Raw genomic sequence first — 24,775 nt, forward strand, 5'->3', positions numbered from 1 at the left:
TTCTCACGCGGCAACCGGCTCTCCATGGCCACCGTGTCCAATTCTATCCCCAAAAATGTCAACACTGTCCTGGGCCCCTCTGTCTTCCCTTCTGCCAATGGAACCCCAAACTTCGCAGCCACATGCTGTAACGTGGCTAGCAAGACCCGGCACACCGTACTTTCCGCCGGACCAATTACCAAAAAATCATCCAAATAATGAATGATCGAATCCACCTCTGCCACCGACCGCACCACCCATTCTAAGAAAGTGCTAAATTTCTCAAACAACGCGCAAGAAATGGAACAACCCATCGGTAAACAACGATCAACAAAGTACGCCCCCTCCCATTTACATCCCAGCAGACGCAAGCACTGCGGATATACTGGCAACAAACGAAATGCAGCCTCAATGTCGGCCTTAGCCAACAGCGCTCCCCGCCCATATTTCCTTACCCAGGAAATCGCTGCATCAATGGAAGTATAGACCACCGTGCAAGCCTCTGGCCGAATCCCATCATTGACCGATTCCACCGGCAGAAAAGATAAATGATGTATCAGGCGAAACTTACCCGGTTCCTTTTTGGGCACCATACCCAGTGGTGACACAATCAAACCCTCCAGCGGCGGCTCCCTAAAGGGACCACTCATCCTGCCCAAACTCACCTCTTTAGCAAGTTTGTCCGCCACCACCTCTGTATGCCGCATTGCTGACTGCAAATTCCTTGATTCCTTAGGCGTTGATAGGCGTCCCTATCTCACTCGGAATCAAAAACCCTTCCTCAAACCCTGCCTCCAGCACCCGAGCCGCTTCCTTATCCGGGTACTTACCTAAAAAAGGGCGCATCCTTTCTACCCTCACCGGCGTCACCCCCTTTTCCACCAGCATCACCTCCTGTCCCCGCCCCCGCTTTGAAACATCGCGAGAGCCCATGGGTGCCACCGCACCTGGAACATTCATGCCTAAATCTGCAGCGTCCCCCAAACTTACAACCTCCTTCGTTAAAGAGCCAACAAAGCCCTTTCTTTTTATTAGCCGGCGTCCCAGCTGCCTGCTGAGCGCCGGCCCCCCCTGGAAAAAACTGCGCTCCCCCTCCCCCTCTAACCCTCGGACCGGACATCAGCTTCATCCAAAGCCCAACATCCTTGTGATCCCAGCACAATGACTGCCTGACTGCCTTCCGCTGTCGGAACTGCTCGTCATAACGCAGCCATGCAATCCCGCCAAACATTCTGTGAGCTTCCCTGATCGTGTCCAAATAACAAAACAACGAAGCACACAACTCAGGCTGTTTCTCCCCACACTCCTGTTCAAATTAAAACGTTCTAAAGGGAGCAAGGTAAAAATGTCCACATACTCACCTTTTAAAATCCGGTCCTTGACGTCCTCCTTCAAGTGAGCCCCCAGAGGGCCCTCAAAGCACATATATACTTCCCCTTTCGCCGTATCCCCAATGCCCACATGATCCCCCGCTGCACCCCCCTCCAACCCCCCCTGCCCCCCTCCCCCCAGCCGCACTTCCCCCATCTGCTCCCTCCCCACGGCTGACCACAGCCCCCTGACACCCCTCTCCCCACGCCCCTCCCCCAGCCACACCTCATCCCCTTTTTCCAGCCTCCTCACCACCTCTTGCAACCCCTCCAGCACCGCGTGCACCCCCCCTAACCCCCCACATCACCCTTGTTGCTCATCTGCTTGTCACCCTGCACTGGTTCCTGCATCCCCCCACCTTGCTGTAGCCCCCCCACCTGCACACCTGCTCCCCCCCTGCAGCTATCCCATACAACCCCCCCAGTCCCATCCCTCAGAGCCCCCTGCCCACACATGGTCCCCCACATGCCCCCCCCCGCTCCCAAATGCCCCCACAACCACATACAGTAACATCATTCCCCCCCTAAAATGAGGTCTCTCTATAATATCACACTTTGATTTTTTCCATTTTAGAACTCCATAAAAATATAAGTAAGTAAACCTTTTTATTTACAGTTTAGAAGAGAAGACCATGGCTTCACACAGCATATTAGGCAATAAAACCATTTTATTATCAAAAATGTATCTTCCATTGACGGGCTGCAATGTGCTCATAGTTGAATTTATTTCAACTTTGATCAACTTTGGTCTGAGATACATCTCTGGATCCAATAGTGAGCCAGTCACATTTTAAAATATTAGGCTTGAAAGCAGAATCTCCACAAAAGAGGCTGCAGTGTAATTCTTTATGTGATGGAGGGGTGCAGACAACTGTAACATCGTCCATATAACTGTAAGCCTTTACCTGGTTCCCACCACCACCGGGTATAGGAACCCCTCACATTAATTTTTAGTTTCCATGGAGCAAATAAAAGGCAAGGGGAAAGTGGGCATCTCTGTTTCACGCTAGATCTTCAAATAACCTTTTTTTAAAAAAAAAAAAAAAAGACAGACAGACAGAAACTGACTGATAAAGTCACTTATTTCAATTTAAAATAGCAACCAAAATGAAAATTTTCTTTAAAACTTAAGGAATTCATTTCTTTATTTCATTCCTGAGGCATAAAATATAATTTTCCACATCTATACCCTATACCCGCTTATCTCAATTTAAAAAAGACATGCAATCTTTTTTTAAGAACATATAATCACTGCTTTTTTTTTAGCCTATTTACTCCTAATCTGAGGGTTTAGAGCCCTCCCCACCAGTGTAGCATTATTTCATGTGTTTTTTGTAGCCTTTTCTGGTAGGTTCACAAACAGTTTTCCCAAATCAGAGGGTCATCTAAAGAGCAGTGTTGGGGTAAACCTCTCGTTACCTTTTGTGCTTCTGTAAATTAAAACATGATATTAGCAATTTGTGATATAAAAAGAATATTTTTAAAAGTAATAAAACCAAATGAAGACAGAAAAAAATCTGATCCTGGAGCTCACCCTTACATTGGACCTGGTATAACCGTGATTCTCTGCAGAGTGTTCCTTCCATGAATTACAGAGCTTAAAATCTTCAGCAGGTAAGAAGTGTGGTCTGGCCTACGCTTCAGATTGCTCCCAATCCCTGACAGTGCAAAAAAAATCACCACTGACCAGGAGAGGCTCAGACACAAAAAAAGCAGTATTTCTAATAATTCTGCCCTAAGCTGCTTTTCAAAAATGGCATATACATTTAAAATATTAATAAAGTGTCCATAATCTCCATGATCCAGTCTTTCCTAAATTCAATATAGTCTGTGCCACTCTCAATATCACATTCTTGGAGTCCTGCGTAATGAAAATAAAGTAGCCCTCCCTCCTTAATAAAGCTCCCTGTTGTTCACAGGGTCCAAAGCAGAGAAATATATTCCATCCCCACCTGGACCATGGCTCCTCCTTCATCAGGATCACTGCAGATAACTTTCTTCTGGATTTCAGAATTTTCTTTTAGATGTTTGCCGGCAGGTTCTTCACTGCAACCCTCTTGGGTACAGACTTGGTTCGATCCATTTGTGCCGCCTGTTGTCCCTTGGCCACCAGATTCCCCCACGTTAGACTCCTTCACCGCAGTCCACTCACTATAACAAGGGATAGATAGTCCACTATAACAAGGGATAGTCTACTCTAGCAAGGGATAGTCTACTATAACAAGGGATAAAGATAGGTGGTCCACATGAAGAGGATGAGGAGGAAGAGCGGGACAAAGTTCCAGAGGAAAAATTGTAAGCTTTGACAGTAGGAAGTGGCACAGGTCATACCCAGTCTAGAAGGCATAGAATGGATAAATGCCTGCAGTGGGAACAACGACAAGTGTTTTGGTAATATCAGAGAGATGAGTACTGGATAGCTACACTATTAGACCCTTCTTATTTCAGCTAAAAACCTGAAATATATCTAAAACCCAGACAATACTGCACTATTATAAAACAAAATCTTGTGCAGCTACCTTAGGACAACTACTGGAAGGGGCATATCAGTACCTTATCCTGTTTTTAGGCATCTCTCCAATGAATCAGTACTCACACTTCTCTGTCTCAGCCACCTAATGTGGATTCAGCAGGACATTGACATTCAGTAAAATGAACTGGTCTTTGGATTGGTGACGTTTTAGTCCCCTGTTTTTAATGGCAAGCAGTAATTGTGCCACCACCAAAAACACCAACAGTACAAATAGAAGTAAACCTTGCATATCTTGCATTGGATTATCAGAACTCACCATAATACATCAATGATATCGATACCAGCCTGGTGCTGTGCACTGGGCATTTTATTGAATTTTCTATTCCTCCTCTTGTTTTATCCTATTGTACTTAATAAAAGATGTTTTTTATTTTTTATGTTTGAGTCACTCTGTGATATGTATTGAACTGCCTTTAAAGTCCCATGAACAAAAATTGCTTTTTCATGTAAAAACCAGGTGGGTAACTAACAAGAGAAAGAAATTTTTTTTTTTGAAAGAACGGCTCTTTTCGGCAACCAATTTATTATAAAAGGTGAATTATAAATGTACAAACAAGCAAGGGTTCAATTACTTTCAAACTATACACAATCCAACTAAGTGAAGAAAACAGTGTGCACTTATAAAGATAAACACTCATGTCAAATCAAACGCATAATGGTAAGCAGTCTCCGTATGCCCGACGTGTTTCACTGTAAGGCTTCATCAGGGGAGGATAGAGAGCATACTAAACATATATATCACAAAGAACATAAAGTTACAGTAGTCATGGCAAAAGTGCACACAATACAGTACATTTCTCATAATATCCAGAAAAAAACATTTTTTACATATTAAGTGTATCATATGTTTAGAGTATCATAATCCTAATCAAATAATTTTGTTATAAAAAGCTAGTAAACTTACTTGGTAGGTTTGAGATTTACAAAATAATTAGGTAGGATGGAGTGTGCCAGCAGGTTCAGCTAGATTCAGATGAGAAAGAATTAAGTAGCTGGGTTGGGTAGTCAGAGTCTGGAGTAAAATAAAATGTATATAAATAAGGGTTTTGTTACAAGAATTTTACCAATGGTAGGTGAGAAAAAAAGATTAAATATACGAATAAAGTACAAGTGAAGTGAGTACCTTATATGAAAATAATCCAGAAATAAGATATTGTTTTATGGAATAATAAATATGGTAGGATCAGTGTGAGGAAAATCCATATTTGTTAACTTTCACTTCCAGAAGGTTGTAGATAGAGTGTCCTAGAGAGCTGTCTGTGGCCGGCTGTGAGGAACAAGCAAGTGGAATAGCGTGCCCTAAGGCATTGTCTGGACTGTTTCCCCAGCGTTTAAACTGAGGCTTTAAAGGCCCATGTTTAAAAGTTTCATGATAGTCTATCTTCTCCAATTTTTTGTTTTTTTTTTAAAATAATTTTTATTGACAGAAAAAGGATCAGACGAAACATAATATATCCAGAGTGCAAAGTAATCATGGGTAACATACATCATGTTCTCCATACATCAATATAATTTGGAGGACATGACCAATGAGAAGATAAAGAACAATGCAGTAAATGGACTCATAGTAAACAGAAACAGTTTCTGTCATTTTTTTTTCTTTTAAATAGTGAAATAACAGACTTTTGGTTCAATAATGTCTAGAATAATATAAATCTCTGAAAACCAAAACCAACATAACAAAACGATGGGGTACAACAAGTTACTTCGAGATAACCCAACGGACTCCGGAACTATAATGCCAGTCTATAGGTGGATAATGGCTAAACAGACAGATATTAGCATTAATCAGGAAAAAATAAAAGTGACAATGAGGTTGGATCAGGGGTCGGGAGATAAACTGGGAGGAGTGTACATTCCTTCAGTAAGGGGCTAGCATTCTTTCATCATACCGAACTGATGGCGGAAAAGTTCAATAACATCTTAGAGTTGAGTGGGGGACAGTGTGTGTTTCAGGTAGGACATCCAGGTGTCAAAGAACTTCTGGGGATGGGTATCTATATGCTGGGTAGCCTCTGGTCTATCTATGACTATAAGTGACTGCAAATTTTGGATATGTTGCGGAAGTGAGACTAAAGTTTAAGTATACTTTTTTTTGTCGCTAAGAGACATAGATGTTCAAGTTTTGATACCCCAATCTTCTGGCCAAATGAGCCCTGCAGGCTATCAATTTCATCTGCATGGAATAACACCAGGTGAGGGGACAGCTGTCCAGTATGTCCCATGATCTTGGCCATAAAACCAAAAACTCCACCCCAAAAGGACATAATTTTGAGACAATCCCAAACCACGTAGCATACACTTAGGACATGCTACTAGGTGGTTTGAAGGTAACTGTGATTTAGGTTTGATATTAAAAGCACGGTAAGCTCTTTGTGCAATCCTGAATTGCATTTCCCTCCATTGTTCACTCACCATACACTTACGTACACAAGACCAGCTTGATTCATACTTCGCTCCGAGAGTTTCAAAGGATAGTAAGGCACCATCTACATCCACTAAATCCACCTAGGTTTATCACAACTCTGCGTTTCCAAAGTTCATAAGCAGTATACATAGAGCCCTGAGGAAAGCCTGAGGTAGAACAGATAGGAGCTACCAAAGTAGCAACTATGCTACAGTTATACAGTTTTTGGTCTCCCTCCAGGCCAGAAGAGTGTTTCTAAGGAGTAAATTGTCACCTATGTGTCATGGCATAGCCGAATACGGAGTGTAAAGAAGTTCCAGAAAGAACCATGGACGAACAAATAGTGATTCAAGTTTACCTATGGTATAGTGTGATGTGCTGTGCCACCAGTCTTTAACATGGCACAGTAAACAGGAGAGGTTATATTTGCGCAAGTCTGGGAGATTAAGACAAATTCTCCTTTGGGCATGATAATTTCACTCTGGCTTTATGTGGAGGTTTACCCTGCCACAAGAAGGCAGTGAAAGGGGAGTGTAGCCTGTTCACATCCGTGTGTTTACATCCTCTTGCCATTATTAGGAAGGGCAATGTCTGCATTGGATAAAGTAGTCTTGTGAAACTGATCATTTTTAAGAGATGGCAGCGGCCCATCAGTGATAGTGGTAAGTTTTTCCAACTGGTTAGTTCTGACATTATCTTGGCTATCAATCGGGTATAATTAAGAGTATACATATCAGGGACATTTCGGGAAATTTTTATCCCTAGATAGGTTATATGGTTTTTGGCTATTTTGATACCCAATTCAGCATATTCTGTTGCTCCCTCTAGTGATGTAGTAGATTGGAGACATTCTAGATTTGTTCACTTTTATCATAATTAATACGCAAACCTGAGAAAATACAAAAACTTTTTATATGCTCTATAATGACTGGCAGGTCACTGGCGGGATTTTGGAGGAATAACATAGCATCATCTGCAAACATCCCCAGTCGTATTTGTTTGCCTTGAACACCAACACCTTCAAATACCTGGCAGTCATAAAAGGATCTTGCCAGTGGCTCAATAGCAAGGTTAAACTGAAGTGGGGAGAGTGAACACCCCTGTCGTTTGCGATAATACCCCAGCAACCTGACATTGTGCTACTGGGTTACAGTGTAGTACATTGACCTCAAGAACATCGCTATTTTACCGTGAAAACCAAATTTTTGTAGTACCAATTGTAACCAATTCCACTCAACACTGTTGAACGCCTTTTCCGCGTCGAGCGACAACAACGTGGAAGAGGACCTAGCTAGTCTAGCCTGTTCCAGCACTAGCAGGAGTTTTCTAATTTTGTACGCTGTTGATTTCCCCTGGAAAAAGCCCGTCTGTGCAGGGCTAACCAATTTTGACAGAAGGCGTGGTAAACGATCTGCCAAAATTTTAGAAAGTAGCTTCACATCCTTATTGAGTAGGGATATTGGGCAGTATGAGCTTGGATCTAATAGTTTTTTTTTGTGGTTTAAGTAACACCTTGATAAATGCCAGATTACCAGACTATAGTAGGTGGTAGAGGAGAACATATTGTTATAAAGTGACGTGAGGGTTGGCGCTACCTTATCTACTAGGATCTTAAAGAACTCAGATGGTAAACCATTGGGTCCTGGTGCTTTACAATTGGCAGAATTTTTTATTGCTGAAACAACCTCTTCCTCAGTTATATCGTAATTCAAGCAACTTAGTTCCTCCTCAGTTAGATGGGGAAGAGTTAGCCTGTCTAAGAAACCTTGGCCCAAGGATACATCACTACCCTGTGTGGTGTACAGAGTCTTGTAATAAGAAGCAAAAGTAGAGGCAATAGTTATTGGAGTATCTTGTACAATATTCTGTGAGGGCTCTGACGCCCTTGGGCAAATTAGCCAACAACCTCCCTGCCTTATTTCCATAGCGGAAAAATTCCACCGAACGGTAAGACCTTATAGTTGAATCATACTGGCTAATCCAAAATTCACATGTATGTTTAGCCTGTAACCAGGCTTCCTTATCTGAAGAGGTAAGAGGATGTTTGTAGACCTCATATGCCTTTCTAGCTTGTGCACAAGCCTCCATATACTTACGCATCGTCTTCTTCTTGGTGGAGGCGACATAGGCAATATTGTTGCCACGCAATACAGCTTTTGCCGTATCCCAGTAACGCTGGGGGTTAGGCTTATGTTTGGCATTGTAAATTCAAAGTTTGTCCACCAGTGTATCAAATTCAGCTGGAACTTCTCGTCTTTGGCCAGGAACGCAGGAAATCTCCAGGTAAAGTCAGTTTTTTTGCAGGAAACCATCTGAGAGTTCAATTGTGACTGGGGAGTGGTCCGAAATTACTATCAGGTGTATGTCTGTCAAAGCAACCTTAGAAAGCAAGTCATCTGAAACAAGTATAGTGGCAATCCTAGACATCATGAAATTGTGCTGCTGACACATGCCTGTACTCACGCTCCAAAGTATGGATGTGTCTCCAAGAATCAACTAATCTAGGGGCCGAGATGAAGGACTGGAAAGATCTGTCGTTAGGGAAGTACCTTGTTTCTGTGGGGGAGGAAGCCTATCTTCTATAGTACTTATTACTGCGTTGAAATCCCCAGCAACTATCAGTGGAGTGTTCGGTAAACCATGAAGATTGGGATGTATCAAATTTTAGAATGCGTGTTGTCTTGGTTGGGGCCATAAACAGCCAATAATGTAAGAGAGCCTGCAGAGAATTGTAGGAAAATGGAAGCCCATCTGCCCTCAGAGACATCGCTGGATTTGGAGAGTATTGTGTATTGTAATTTCTAGTTTCTTGCAGGATGGCCACATTTGCTTGCAATTTTTTTAAATGGCGCAGAACTTTCTTCCTCTTGGCTGGAGAGCGAAGGTCATTCTATGTTGCTATCCGCATTCACGGAGGTTAAAATACACCAAGAAAGAAGCTAGTATGAGGAAGACACAATAGGAATCCTGCATAGCTGCCCCAGCCAAGCAGCCATGTAGAGAGAGGGCATCCGCCAGTAGAAAATTGTATTGTCCGAGATGCGTAGTGGGCATCATATTGCAGCAAAGTACACAAATCCCCAAACGAACAAAAAAACAGACAAAGTTAAAAAAAATATGTTGAAAACGACAAAAAGAGTCTCATACAGTAATACTTTCATAGATCTTTTTTTTCCCAATGGGAGTGGTGAGAGCATGTAACGTAGTAAGGTGAATAAGAAAAAAAACAGATCACCATCTTTCCTTCCATGCTTTGTATAAACCAAATAAAACAGGACAGTAGCTCTAGCTCCATCTTGTGGACAGTCTGAGTAACAAAAATAAGCCAAAATAATGCCAAACCATGGCAGATGTGCCCATTATGTGGGCTCCCAGAGTAAATGTGCAATTGTTGGTGTAGTGCAGCAAAAGAAATGAATATACAAAAGTGGCCAATTAGGCCTGGAAGAGGACGCTGGTGAGGACCTACCCGATCCATGTCTGGGTGACCCAGAAGACTCTGCAGTATTAGGAGAGATAGGCTGAATTCATTTAACAAAAGATCCTGCCTCTTGAGGGTCTTTGAATGTTTGGGATCTGAGGTAAAATATTTTACACTTGCTGGGTACATTAGAGCAAATCTAATATCTTGTGCAATCAGTTGTTTGCAGTTAGGCCTGAAGGACCTGTGCAACTTGGAGGTCTCCAGCGAGTAGTCAGAGAAGAATAATATTCTGCTGTCATCTGGAGTGAAGTGATACTGCTTGAATCACCAATAGAATTTTAAGGAGTACATAGGGCATGCGACCAAGAAGCAGGGAGGGTGATCCTCCCAGAGATGGGATTTGCTGCTTACTAAGTTTCTCACTAAAGGCAGAAATCATGAGACAAGCACCTGAGATCACATCCCCTTTACCGATGTAGATGTTCAAGTATATCAAGACCTATCAGCCATCACCCTTCAGCAAGGCAGAGCTCTATGACCTCTTCTCTCTCTACTGAGGGACCGTCATATCCCATACAGGTGGATATTACCTTTTTGTTTCTCAGCTACTCTAGAGGGGAAAACATACCATCTCCGCACACCTGATGATCTTCCCATGTTCCTGCAACATCTTTGTGATTCTGATATGCCTATGCAAACTAGCTCTGTAACTAGGATATTTGTTTTTCAAGGCCTAATACCAATATATTATATACTGTAAGCCACATTCTAACAGTGGATAATCCCTAGACTATCCAAACCTAACCAATATTCCCACACATTCTGAACAGACTTGGTAAAATGGTTAACTTTTAAGTGATGACTTTCTTACATCATGATCATGCCAGGCCATTTTTAAAACTGTGGAGTACTAATCCAAAATGTGGCATTTTTTGAGTTAGCAATTACCACAGCAATACCTCAATATATTTTCATAAGCAGTTCCTGTCTTGTTGTGGTTATCTATAAACACTATTTGAACAAGTCTTTAACTAAGGTAAAGCTAATGCACTTGTCAGCAATGTTTCTATATTCCCCGATATTATTTCACAGTATTTGAATGATAGCCCATTTCCATAAGGGGAATTTTAAACATCAGAGGAATATTTTGCTCTGAAAGACAGGGAATAGCCAAGCAATGCTTTATACTCACAATACACACTCACTATTCACAATCTATTACTCTTAGATTGTGTTTTTATGAGGTATCAAACCAGCTGCTAATTTAATAATCATTTGTTGCTAAAGGTAAATTATTATGCTTACCCTTGTTTTCTTCTTATAGAGATTTCATGTTTAGTTCTACAATGATGAAATTACTTTCCTAATTTGAAGCTAAATATTTGTTCTCTCAGGGGTGTCTAGATATACCCCCTCATATGTTATTACAACACTCCCTACACTGTAAAATTACCCCCCTCCCAAATAGGTTTTACTCACCTGACTGACCACATCCGTTTTTTTCCTGGCAAGCAGATTTGAAACTCTCAAACCCACTCCGGATTTCTAAGATATAAAATAAAACCATATTCCACCTCCATTGTTTCGTCATTTTCTTTAAACCCTCCATTGTTTCGTCATTTTCTTTACACCATCTGCGCTCTTTTTTTAGGTGTTTTCTACCTCCTATGTTCTGTATACGAACCCACAGGATACTACACATACATACGGTTTACAATAGGTCCTAATTGCATTTCTAGTTGCATTGCTAGCTAATTTCTTTTGTTTCTTGAGATGTATGTCTTGCTACAACCCTGACTCTCTATTTACCATCATGGACTCCCTTGTCAGATCCCCACTCCACAGCCCAAGAAGCAACATACCCCGTTGCTGGAAATTTCTTTCATTAAATAGTAAGGGACTTAATATACCCCCCAAAAAAACTATGATCCTACGTTTGGCCCATAGACACAAACCCCAAATAATACTCTTTTAAGAGACCCACTTTCAAGCTTCTAGCATCTAAAAACTAACATAACAACCAAATATCCAACAGCATATCATGCAAAAAGCCCAATCTCCAAAATCTAGGGGGTATCAATATTACTCTCAAAAGTTCTTTTTTCAAATGAACATGCAAATGGTTGACCCAGAAGGCCGATACCCTTTTTTAAAAGTACATCTAGATCAATGTGGGCCAACCAAATTCTTTAAAAAAGTAGTGAGACTCCTTCAAGGTTTTACCACAGGAATACTCATCCTAGGGGGTGACTTTAACGTACCCAACATTAGACTCCTCCACAGGAGCTGCCACTATGACCTTTAAAGCAATCCAAACTATAAAATTCTCCTTGTGATCGCTAATGATTCACGACACCTGGCGTACACTATATCCCAGTACCAAAGATTACACATTTTTCTCACACCCTCACAATATATATTCTCACCTAGATTACATTTTTCTGTCTCAGAGAGACCTTGATTCCTTGTCCTCAGCTTCCATTGGACCAATTAGTGTTTCGGATCATGCCCTGATCACATTCACTCTCTCCTTCTCAGATGGTAAACCCAGAATGAAATTCTGGAGTCTTAACCCTTCTCTATTAGATGTTGCAGTGGTTGAGGATGTTAAAACCAGACTAGAAGAATGGTCTGGGTAGCACATAAGTGTGTGGTCAAGGGCATTTTCCCTAAAGAGGACTGCCAAATTTAAAAAGGATAGACAAAATGACAATCACCTAATTACTAAATCAGATTCACAAACTAGAAGCAAAGAAGGAAGTTCTCTTTACACAAGCCAAATGCTTGTTCACCCTAGCTTCCAATTTTCTTTTTATGAACATAGCAATAAGAATGGCAAGTTTTGGAAGGCGAGCTTTACGGTCTAAACGAGCACTCAACACAGTATCCTAGATTAGGGACGCCTCTGGAGAACTACACTTAGAATGTGATATCTCCAAACAATTCCACCCTTTCTCCAAACAAATATAAAACCTACCCCCATCTCAACAACCATTGGTGGAATGCAGTAAAAAGAAAGATGCCATTCGCATGTTTCTAAGTAAATATGGCCCAACTAGGATTCCAGATGAATCTGCAGAGGGACTGAAAAGACCTATTTCAAAATTAGAATTTAAAAATACTGTAAAACAATTGAAATCAGGGAAAAGCCCAGGCCCTGATGGCTTGACAAACCAAAATTATAGATCTTCCGCTTCTTCTCTATCTCCACCTTCAATTTGTTTGAGAATGGAAAGACACCGCCTAAAGAATTCCTGGAAGCCCACATAACGGTAATTCCTAGAAGAAGATAAAGATACTAAATGCTGCAACAATTACAGACCCATATCCCTACTGAATGTAAACAAACATTTTTGCTAAAATAATACCCAACCGTCTTCTCACGCTCCTTCCAAATTTGGTGGACTCCAAATTCCAGAATCCAGAGATAACACCATCAAGGCATTGAATCTGGCGTATTGGGCCCAAAAATCGAATCAACCATGTTTCTTTCTTTCTACGGATGCAGAGAAAGCTTTCGACAGGCTTGCCTGGGACTATGTGGCTGGGATTCTTGACTCGATCAGAATCCATCACTTAATGCGTTCACAAATTCTTTCTCTGTATTCCAATCCATCAGATGGAATTAGGGTAATTGGCCTTCTGTCCGCTCCTCTTCACATCCGGAATGGTACCAGACAAGGCTCTTTAACCCTTAATTTTTGTCCTCCCCTTGGAACCACTCCTAAACCAGATCAGAGCAGATGCCACAATATCTGGGTTACGAATTGGTAGTAAAGAATATAAACTGGCAGCATTCGCAGATGACTTCCTTCCTACCATGATAAATTCCAAATCATCCCTACCAGCACTGCTAGTTACTTTAGATAATTTTCAAATGAAAGAGAGACTCGAAATTACCTACACGAAATCCTCGGCCCTAAACATCTCACTTCCCTCACAGGTTGTTACATACTGCCAAATTGTGTTCCCATTTCTTTGGAAAAAGAAGTATTTCACATATCTTGGTATCCAATTGGCAACGTTCATACCAGAACTCTTCAATTTAAATTTTGTCCCTTTCCTTACCAAGGTCTCGGCAGATTTGAAAAAATGGGATAAATGTGCTTTTTCGCGGTTTGGGAGAGCTGCCACCCTTAAAATGAATATTTTACAGAGACTGTTATACCTATTGCAAACAATACTGATTCATTTACCAGATTCTTTAGATCCCTATCTACAATCTTCGGGGCCTTTGTATGGGGTCAAAAGCCTCCGAGAATTGCATTCCTCCATCTAGCGGCAGTGAAACACAAAGGAGGAATAGGACTCCCAGATGTCCGCAAGTACTATTGGGCCTGTCATCTCACTAGGATAATTGATTGGCAGGCTAACGCACAGTCAAAAGGCTCGATAGCCCTAGGAGAAATATATTCAACTGCTTAACCCTGTTAGCCCTGCAGGTCATGCCGGCGCCGCTGCTCCTAATTGCAGGTACGGGCGCCGGGTCCTATCTTTCAGGTAGAATACCCCCAGTACATGTGTTCCATGTCAGAGTTTCCTTCCTGCTGGAAATTTGCTCTGGTGTTTGAGCTGGCGTGGGTGTGTCTCTCTTCATCCATGAGGCAACACATACACGCCCTCTGTTCCTACAGCCTATGGCTGGAGCCCTGCTAGTATTTAAAGGCACTTCCCACTACAGGAAGTTGCCTGGGGAATCTCATGGTCTTAGCTAGTCTAACTCCAAGTGCCAAGGTGCTTCTTCTGTCTGCCTTCCTGTGTACCAGACCTTGCTTATCAAACCCTTGGACTTTGCCTGTTTGCCGCCTGACCCTGACCTCGGATTTTGTGTATGGACTTCTGCCTGATTGCCGCCTGACTTTGATCTTGGATCTTGTTCACGAGCTTTGTTTAATTACTACCTCTCCTATACCTTCTTGGCCACGCAAGCCCCTCGGTGCTTGCACTCTGACTGACTGATTTTGCCCCAATTTAACTAGCTAGAATTGAAAATCCTTGTAGCCAATTGACAAACGTGCGAGAAAAAATGCTCCAAAAGTAGCAGGGCGAATCTGTCCACATATTCACTCTGCCATAACTGTTCCCGTGTCTCCTTCCAGAGGTGGGCCACCAAGGGACACAAAGCACACATACAACCTTACAACTTGCACTTTTCAGCATCCCCCAAATGCATGTCCTAGGCTGCATAAGCCCCAGAAGTTCCAGCACTACCCTGGTTGCACTGAACCCCCAGATCACTCCCCCCCCTTACCTTCACCACCAACCCCCTGGTCTTGCAACTGCACCTGCAGCCATCCCCGCAGTGCTCTATACCAACCCCTGGTTCATTTCAGGCCACACCTTCACCATGCCACTTTCTGTTTCCTGCTTCTCATCACCTGCATCTCCCCCTCCTCCTCAAGCTCGCGAGGGCAGCCTCCTTTCACAGGAGCCCTATGACTTCCACCGGGCTGCTCCAGTTTGTGCCTCCTCAAATCCCATCTTGGAACCTTGCAACACTGCTCCAGACTCCAGTACTAATCCTCCCACACTGCTGACCTGCTCCAGAGCGACCAGCCACACCTGGAGCCAGGGCTAGCATCTGTTGCTGTACTCCATCGCTGAACCCCCCTCTGGCAGGACAGAGATACAGGTGACAGGGCTGTGTGCTCCCATCCTCATGACGTACACGGGAGAGCCCAAGCATCGACTAGTGGGTATCCCGGGCCCTGTGTGTTCCACCTATGTTGTGGTTTCCTTCCTGACTGCCCCCTGCCTGAAACCAGTGCTGCCCCAGCAGAAACAGCAGGAGGGTCCCGCATGGGGCTTCCTAAGCGGCTCTGAACCTGTGTGGGGACCTCTGGACTCCAGAGCTCCAGAGGACGCACCCTCCAAGGCTGCACAACTACTGGATCCCAGACAGGAGGATCCAGAGTCTTCCCATCTAAAACAGCCACAACTAGGTCCCACAGCCATCCTGAACTGTCCACTGCACACATGCTGTCCTAAACTTTCCACACGCCAAACTGCTTATCACCCTCCTCCTCTACCCCAAATCTTTTTAAAACTTACAACTGGTCAACTGATCCCTCCTCGCCCAATCAGCTCCCTTAGTCCCCTCTCCTGATCTACCACACATCACAATATACCTCCTTTGTCTCCACCCCCTCGCACTGGGTCATGAACTCCCTACACCCACTCCTCTCCTGTTTGTTAGGAGCAATAGTAGTCAGATCTTGCTGTTAAGCAAGCAGTCAGCCAGAATCTTTGACTGTGCCGCTGTGGTTTCTTGCAGGGATGTGGTCTGGGTGGCTATGGTTTCCCAGAGAACAGTCATTGCCTCGGTCACTTTCTGTTGTACACCCATACTTTTCTGTAACTGTGCTGTGGCCTTTGCCAACTCCTGCATTAACTCTATTATCACTATCCCTTTAAATGTCATTTAACATTTTTTTTCCTGCTGTAATGCCCACTTCTGAAACACCATTAGTGATATCAGTTAATCACACAGCCAGACAGTCCAAAACAGTGTTTTACTTAATACAAAACAAGATTTCTTCAGCATAAAAGAAGCTTCAGAACAAGATTTAGGCAGTAACTAAACAAAGTCCCAACGGGTAGGAGTCCACAATCACAGTCCCAAACTACATAGGATCCAGAGGCTTAACCCCAAAAATTCTGCTATGGTTTACCACACCTGAGCACTCACTTCCACTTAGGATTCTCAGGCTGTCTTCCTAAACCACACCAGGCTCAAAGCTCCAACTCCATCCACCAGTCTGTACTGGTAATTCCCTTTCATTGGGATTTTGTAAGTGCTGCACAACCATCTCCAAATCCTGGCCTGGGAAAATGACGGAGTGCATGGCCCACCCATTCAATTCAATGCACCCTGGATCCCAAATAAAGATCTATAAAACTGAAGTTGGCCCATGGACCACAGCCATATCCAGGTTCCTTAATCTCTTACCCAGGTACAATAGAAAGGGATGCTACCAAATGCTAACTAAACAGGACCTTGCATACCTTACCACTCTAAACCTTGCAACTTTTAATAAAAACCCAAACAAAAAATTATCATATCCCAGAATTTTCTTCCGTGTTAATATAAATAGTATTTGTAAAGTTTCACGTATTTTAGGTGTATTTTACTATTTGAAAATGTTTACTTCACGTTCTAAAAGAAAAAAATGTTTGTGATTTTCGCAAAGGCTTTTAACAAGATAACACACAAAGTGTAATTTTGTTATTTTTACTGTGGTCAACATGTTTTGATCAAAAGGTAATTATATACTTTCCTTCCTAGAATATACTGCAAATTAATGCTCTTTAGATTTAAAATCCTCCCATTTGATTTTCACAGAATATAAATGTCCATGGATGTGCCCTACTCCTTTGCACAGTATACTATAGCCAAGACAGTGCTGACATGATCTGTGTGTATCTGAATCATCTCCCTATCTTCTTATATTTTGAGGTGGAGGTATTGGTGGAATTTTGCTACTTACTATATTTGCATTTCTTACAGTTACATCTAAGTTACAGATCTTGGATGATATTGCATTAATTCCTGAACAGACAAAAATACAGATCAACTTTCCAATACCACTAAGTAAAATTACTACTACTGTGTGCTAAATTCTGCTTAGTAATGATTATTTCTTTGACATCAACTTTATATATTACTATGTACGTATTCTTAACATTTTAAGCAATTTGCAGATAATAATAATTTTAAATTGGAAATAGATTTTGTGTAGCTTATTTTATTGTTACCCAAGAAAATGTTCAGTAACCTAACAATTAGATACCATACAGTTGTCACGTGTTAAAATGCGTCCAGTCTGTTTGTTGATAAAGTTGTACTGTTACACAGTAGTTACAGTAATTTTGATTATACATTATTTTCAAAAGTGGTATAAAAAGTACAAAATATAACAAGTGGATGTTAAAAGATATTGAAGCAGCACAAAACATACTGTCGTCGACTCATTTATTTTTTTTACCAATACCCACACACGCTGATAATCAACAAATTAATTTTTACTAAGAAGTAAATACATTGATGAGTTTACCTATATCACTAGTGTGCTACTGTACAATAAACTAGACTCATCCAGTGATGTTAAAAATATTTTGCAATTTTTCAAGTAGCTTTCCCAGTTCTAATGAAAGTTATAAACATATCTCAGTATTCGTTTAGCTATTTGTTTCAATCTATTTTTACAGCAAGGTTTTATAATTCTTTACTGTTTCTAATAGATATATGTTTTTTTTATTAATAATCAGACAATACATTGCACAGAATTTACAGAATGTTTTTTATTTCTAAAAAGGGAACACAGCATAAGCCATTTGTCTCTTTCTAAGTAAAATTTGAACATGGCTGCTTTTACAGTGCAGGAAAGAGGAGACATGGCACTACGCTAAGCCTGTAAAGATGCTTTTTAAAGCAAAGCAAGTAAGGTAGGCTGAAAAGTGTGTGAACATAATACTAAAGCTTAGTCTGCTAGCTTAAAATAAAATATAACATTGTTATATGATTGTAGTATTTTCAGACTAAATAAAATATATTTTTAAAAAGACCAAATGTATACATACAATATATACATTCCCTTCAAGTCCTTTGGGTAAACCTTGGAATAGTCAATAAGTAATGCTGTTGCCATAGCATTGATTTGTTAGAAGCTCCTGTGTATTGACATTAGCAGCTGCTGTCTCTGCTGTTATCCTTTCTGCAACAGTTAGAAGCCCACTCTGCAATTGTATTTAGTAGATAGGTGTTATCAAATGCTGACTTTTGCATTCAGATGCAGTGCTGCTAATAAACTTTGGGATTTTGTAAATGTTAGGATTTGATGCTTCAATAACAGCAAAGCAAATGAAATCTGTGGAGGTCATCCACATGGCACCACTGAGGTAAATATAAATATAATTAAAAACATTTGACTTGCTGTTTAAAGAACATCAAAAACTGGTTTAGTTAGAGGGGGTGGCATGGAGGAGGGTTTCTTTTTTGACCGGAGATCAGCATTAAATGTAGCATAACAATACTTGTCTACATGAGCCGTAAACGCAGATTCTAATTTTCTGAGAAGGGAAAGAGTCACATATTTTCACACAAAGTAATTCAGTTAATACACCACCTAACACAACTTTCACTGCAGTCCATAAAAAAATATGTACTAAAAACTATTGCAGACCATTGCAAAAATTCATAAACCGCAATAATGTAGATGTTTTTTCAAGTATAGGAAAACATAAAACTTTTGGTACTGTTTTTTTTCTAAACATCAGAACAAAAATAAAGACAAATGAGAAGGAAAGGAGGACAAGGCAGCTTGGATAAAAAAACGTGTCCTTTAATATTTAAGAAAATGTAAAAATGCTAATAATACCTGGTATAAAATTTTCACTCTCAGAAAATTAGAACTGTTTTCTTGTAAATTTGTAAGCATGTTGGGTAATTTTGTTGGGTAAAAGAATTTTAATAAAGTGCTTATGTGAAACAGCCAAGGTTTATGTCTGAAGTCCTCTGTGTCTCTTTGGGAATGCTTTCTTGTTTAGTCACAAGGAACACATACAGGTTTAAGAGTCTACATGTACTCCTTTGTTTAAATGTGCATTTCATGCTTTTTGAGCCTGAAATTTTCAGCAAAGCAACTGCACATGAAAAATTAACAATAGTTATTTAAGCTTTATTATTTTTAAATAATATAATATGCATGACAAAGTATTCCAGGGACAGATAAGGGGACAATAAAGCTGGAGCTCCTTGCTTCTGTGCCTACCTTTAAGTAAAAGATTATACTGATTCATCTGATGGTGATAAATGAGTGCAGTGGTGATGCACAAGTAAATTCTGTTTGTATTGTGCTAAATAGTGTGCTAAATATGAAAAGGAGATAATTACTTAAAGCAAAGTTGTTACATTTTTAATTATTATGTTTCTTGCAGATATAAATTACTGAAAACTTCAGGTATAATTCTATTATTTCTTCCTGACTTGTTGGAAACAGCAGTAAGTTCTAAATCTTGCACACTTGGATATTCTTTAAGAGAGAATACTGGATATTACAAAGATGGAGATGTAATATTGAGTGCTATATTGAAGCTTTTTATGATATATAGTCCATCTAATAGCTTTATTTTAACAGGCCGAGAAGATAAATTCTGCCAAATGTAAGTTTAAAGATATTTTTTCCTGGTTACTGCCAGGATTCCAGTGTGCTTTCTGCTTTGCTGGATTGATACATGCCAAATAAAATAAAAATGAGCTCTTTGACTTACACCTAACTCAGAGTGGCAGCCTTTTACATGTTATGATTTATATATTATTTTAAAAAATATGGTTTAGATTTACTTCGAAAATCAGTTCAATTACCTCCCAACTGTCCCTGATGTGGAGGGACTGTCCCTCTTTCAGATTAAAGTCCCTTCCTCCCCATCTTCTCAGCTGTCTCTTATTTTGGGTGGTTACATAAACCTATATAAAAGAAAAAAAGTCTTATTCAACTGTGGTGCTTTGCACTGAACCTTTCATCTAACCTAGCAAACTGCATTTGTTTATCCAGTAGACCCAGCAGAATGGATTACACCGCGATCCCACACATATAGTGCTACCAGCACTCCCTAGTAATCCGAATACAGTGTATAAAGAGGACTACATACTAAATCTCCTCCTTGCCCATATCTGCACAACATTAATTATTATTAATGTTATTGTATAGATGTAGAATAATAATTTTGCAGTCTACATTAGCAACTGGATGAAACAAAAGAAGTGTGCAGCGGACATGCATTTCTGAACTAATCAATAAGATTTTTTATTTGCACTTATCAAAAAGGTAGAACAAAAAAGAGACAAAAAGAAATTCATTATCAAACTTTACATACATTTTAAGAAGCTTGCAAACCAGAATTGTTTTTCATGAGAATACTCATGAAAAACATGAATATATATATATATATATTCAGATTTAGATCACAATATGTTGCCATTTGTATAGATTATAATAGTTTTGATAGTGATGTTAAGTTTTATTTATAAAATGTTAGGGTGTGTGTGCCATGCTGATCTAAGTTAGGGAACAGTTTCAGGACTATTTCTATATCATAATGAACTAGCAAGTATAACTGTATAATTTAGAAATGTAACCATTAGATAAGATCTATACAGAATTTAAATGACAAATTGAATATTAGAACCATTCAGCGGAGATGCTTTTGCTGCTTTTATACAATAAATGTAACATATATGTTGTCTTTGACTGGTCTGTACTTTTAACCCACAGAACTTCTCCTCGCTTCTTTCGTCATTTTCTAGCATTTGATTTTGCCATTGAGGAGATCAACCAAAACACAGAGATTTTACCTAACATCACTTTAGGGTATGACATATATGATGCCTGTGATTTTCCAGATGAAGCAGTGAGATCTACAGTGAAAACTCTGTCTGGTGGGTTACAGAACTATATAAATTATAGTTGTAAGAAAGGGGAGCGAGTTGTGGCATTTATTGGACATTTTTTATCTTCAGTATCTGAATCCATTGCAAATATCCTTTCCCTGTATGGATATCCACAGGTATCAAGAATTATGTCAATTTTTCCTTCCATGTTATTTTGTTGTCTTCATCTTTTTGGTAGTGTGCTAAATGTATTTTTATTGGAATATTTGATACAGATATTACAAGTAGTGGTATCCGTCTTTCAGTCTTTTAGGTAACTCTGTAATTTAAATATGAAAAAAAATAAATTACAGGTTTCTAAGAGAACATGCTCAATTGTAAAATATATCATTGTTCAGAATTGCCTTTGTTTGAGTTAATGGATATTTAGACAACATAGCCCAAAAATGTAAACACATGATACAAAAATAGATTCTCAGTTGGAGAATATTGCTAAATGTCAGATTGACCACTTTGTAAAATTACCCCTTAGTGTAATTTTTTTTAAATTTTCTATTTTTTAACTTTTACTTAAAAACAAATTGGTTGGGACAGGTTATTATTATTATTATTAATAATAATAATCATAATAATGAACAGGATTTATATAGCGCCAACTTATTATGCAGCTGTACATTAAATAGGGGTTGCAAATGAAATACAGATACAGACAGTGACACAGGAGGCGGAGAGGACCCTGCTTCAGAGAGGTTACAATCTAGGGGGTGGGAGAAGTATCACACAAAAGGAGGGGAGATTTGTAGTGGTGGGAAATAGTGAGGGTTTTAAAGGACAGAAGAATATAGGTAAGCAAGTTTAAAAAGATAGGTTTTGAGTGCTCTTTTAAATGAGCAGAAAGTAGGAGCAAGCCGAATAGGATGAGGAACACCATTCCAGAGAGTTGGGACAGCTCTAGAAAAGTCTTGGAGCTGTGCGTCATGAGGTTATGAGTGAGGAAGTCATTAGCAGGTCATCAGAGGAGCAGAGCGAGCGGCCGGGGTAGATTTTTTTTTTTTACCAGGTCAGAAAGGTAGGTGGGACAGGAGCTATAGAGGGATTTGAAGGTAAAGCACAGGAGCTTTAATTTGATTCTCAGGTAAAATTACAAATAGACGGAGCACAAGAGGAGTGGTGGGAAGGAGGGATGAGCCTGACTGCAGCATTCATAATAGATTGTAGAGAAGAGAGTTGGGTTAGTGGAATACCAGAGAGGAGAAGGTTACAGTAGTCCAGATGAGAGATGATAATAGCATGTACAAGGTGTTTTGTTTGGTGGTCTCAGGGGACAGGTAGGGGCGGAGTTTGGAGATGTTGCGCAGGTGAAAGTGACAGGACCTTGAAATGTTCTGAATAGGTGGGGGTAAATGAGAGGGCAGAATTAAAGGTTACACAATGAAAAAATAATAGCAATACATCAGCAAAACTTCTCAATGCTTGTTATGTAATATCTAATATATGTTGCACTTGCAAATAACCCCAATGAGCAATCAGCCCCAATTACAGCAGAAAATAATGATGACAACTACCTTCTAACACAGCTTTACTTATTGACACCTCATTCCCTTTGTGACATAGACGTTGTTTAAAATATCCTGAAAATATCAGAACACTAATCCTCCTGGTTTCCAGAGCTATGGAAATCAGCATTTCTCAACCTCTAAAACGTTATATTTTTAACCATCACAGCAGCAGTGAGCTGACTGGCTTAACACTTAATAACTTCTAGAATAAATCTGCCCTTTTATAGGGCCTTGGTGAGATATATACCAGGGATGAAAGCATCCAAAAGGATGTCTGCTATCACCAAGATGGTTTCCAGTGTCCCCTGCCCATCCTCAGCCACTCATTGGAGGACCAGGACCTTATTGGGGTAGCATGATGAGCTCTATATGTTTATTAGAATGTCTAACTTATTATTTGTTTTTTGTATAACACAACTAAATTGCAGATATTTGGGTCAAAATTAGCTTTAACTTGAATATGAACAGTAACGCTAGAAATAAGTTGTCTGTAACAAGCATAGGCTGTAATATTTAAATATAATATGCACATGATACTATTACATAGTGCTGTTTATAGATATGCTTTAAGGACACCAAAGGTCTTTAAGATTGAAAAAAAGGACCACTAAGGTTATGTTATTGTTATATATATATATATATATATATATATATATATATATATATATAGATAGATATATATTATTGATCCAGCAGGGAAAGGTTGAGGGAATGTCACATTCACTGTTTTATAAATACAACCTAGTATTTTCTTATTTTCAAGAGTTTAATCCCTAACACCCTGTCTACAAGAAGAAAATCCAGAATTATTATTATTATTATTAATAATAATATAATAATAATAATAATATTAATAATATTAAACAGTTTTTATATAGCACCAACATGTTATGCAACACATTAACATTTTCTTTCTTTTAAACCAATTTTGGTTCTGTTGCAGACCATATTTTGGTGTGAAATAACTACAAAACATATTCGAGAGCTGTTAATATTTAGCTGGGTGCCATGATAGAAAGAAACACAAATAACAGATTAAGAGAAGATAAAACAAAGTTTGAGCACAAAAACAAGCAATGTGATGAATGATGAATAGAGCTGGTTGGCAAATTTCAGTCAGAATCACTGCTGACCTGGATTCTTCTTTTTCAAAGCATAGATTGGAACTCGGAATATTTTAATTCTGAGTTCTGATCTGAGGTTTGGATTTTCCATGCATGAGAGCATAGACCAATCATAAAGAGCTGAATTGTTGTGTCTTTCTTCATCTTGACAGAGTGCTGATATCACTGAAGCCCTCTATAAAAGATGAGGTACAGCACCAAAAGATGCCATTTGTGGAGCTGTGCAGATCAGAGAGAGAAAAGTTCAATGCAGCTGTTAGGGAACACTAGCTATTAAATGTATTACAAAAAAATCAAAATGGTTGTTGTTTAACTATTTTTAATAGTTTAAAGATAGATGGGGTCACATTGCATCAGTTTAGAGAGTTCAAAGAAGAAAAGCAGCAAGAAACTTGCAGCAAGATAGACTAGGGTAAGATAAGATCATATTGCAGTGGCCTATAGAACTAAAAAATATTATCATCACTCAGTACGTGCTATGGCCACATTTTTTCCTGGTGCAAAATAAGGAAAGTTTTACTTAGAAAATAATAAAAGCAGAAGAAGAGAGTGAAGTTCTGTTTTAAGGCCACATTTGTCCTTCTGCAAATTGTGAACTTGGAAAAATTATAATAAAAAAGTCAAATCACAACATTTATTACCACTAACACATAAAAATCATCTCCTATTGTTGCTAAAAAGGTTTGCTAGTTAGCCTGAAAGTTTGACTTCTGGACAAGATAAATTACAGCATTTTTTTCCACACAGGAAATATTCTTCCATTTTTAGTTTACCAGTTGCTCTAATAGCTTGCTTACCAACTACTAGTGTTGGTCGAATAGCTCACTATTCAATTCGGCAGCTATTCGGCCGAATATAGCAAAAAAATTCGGCTGGTCGAACATCGAATTCGAACACCATTAAAGTCAATGGGAGAAAAATTCGGGTTTGTTTCAGCACTGTGTAGAGCTTCTACAGCCTCCAAACAGATGTAAAAAGATACGTTATAAA

The sequence above is a fragment of the Pyxicephalus adspersus genome, chromosome 8, assembly GCF_032062135.1.
Source record: "Pyxicephalus adspersus chromosome 8, UCB_Pads_2.0, whole genome shotgun sequence".
In the NCBI taxonomy this organism is placed as follows: Eukaryota; Metazoa; Chordata; class Amphibia; order Anura; family Pyxicephalidae; genus Pyxicephalus; species Pyxicephalus adspersus.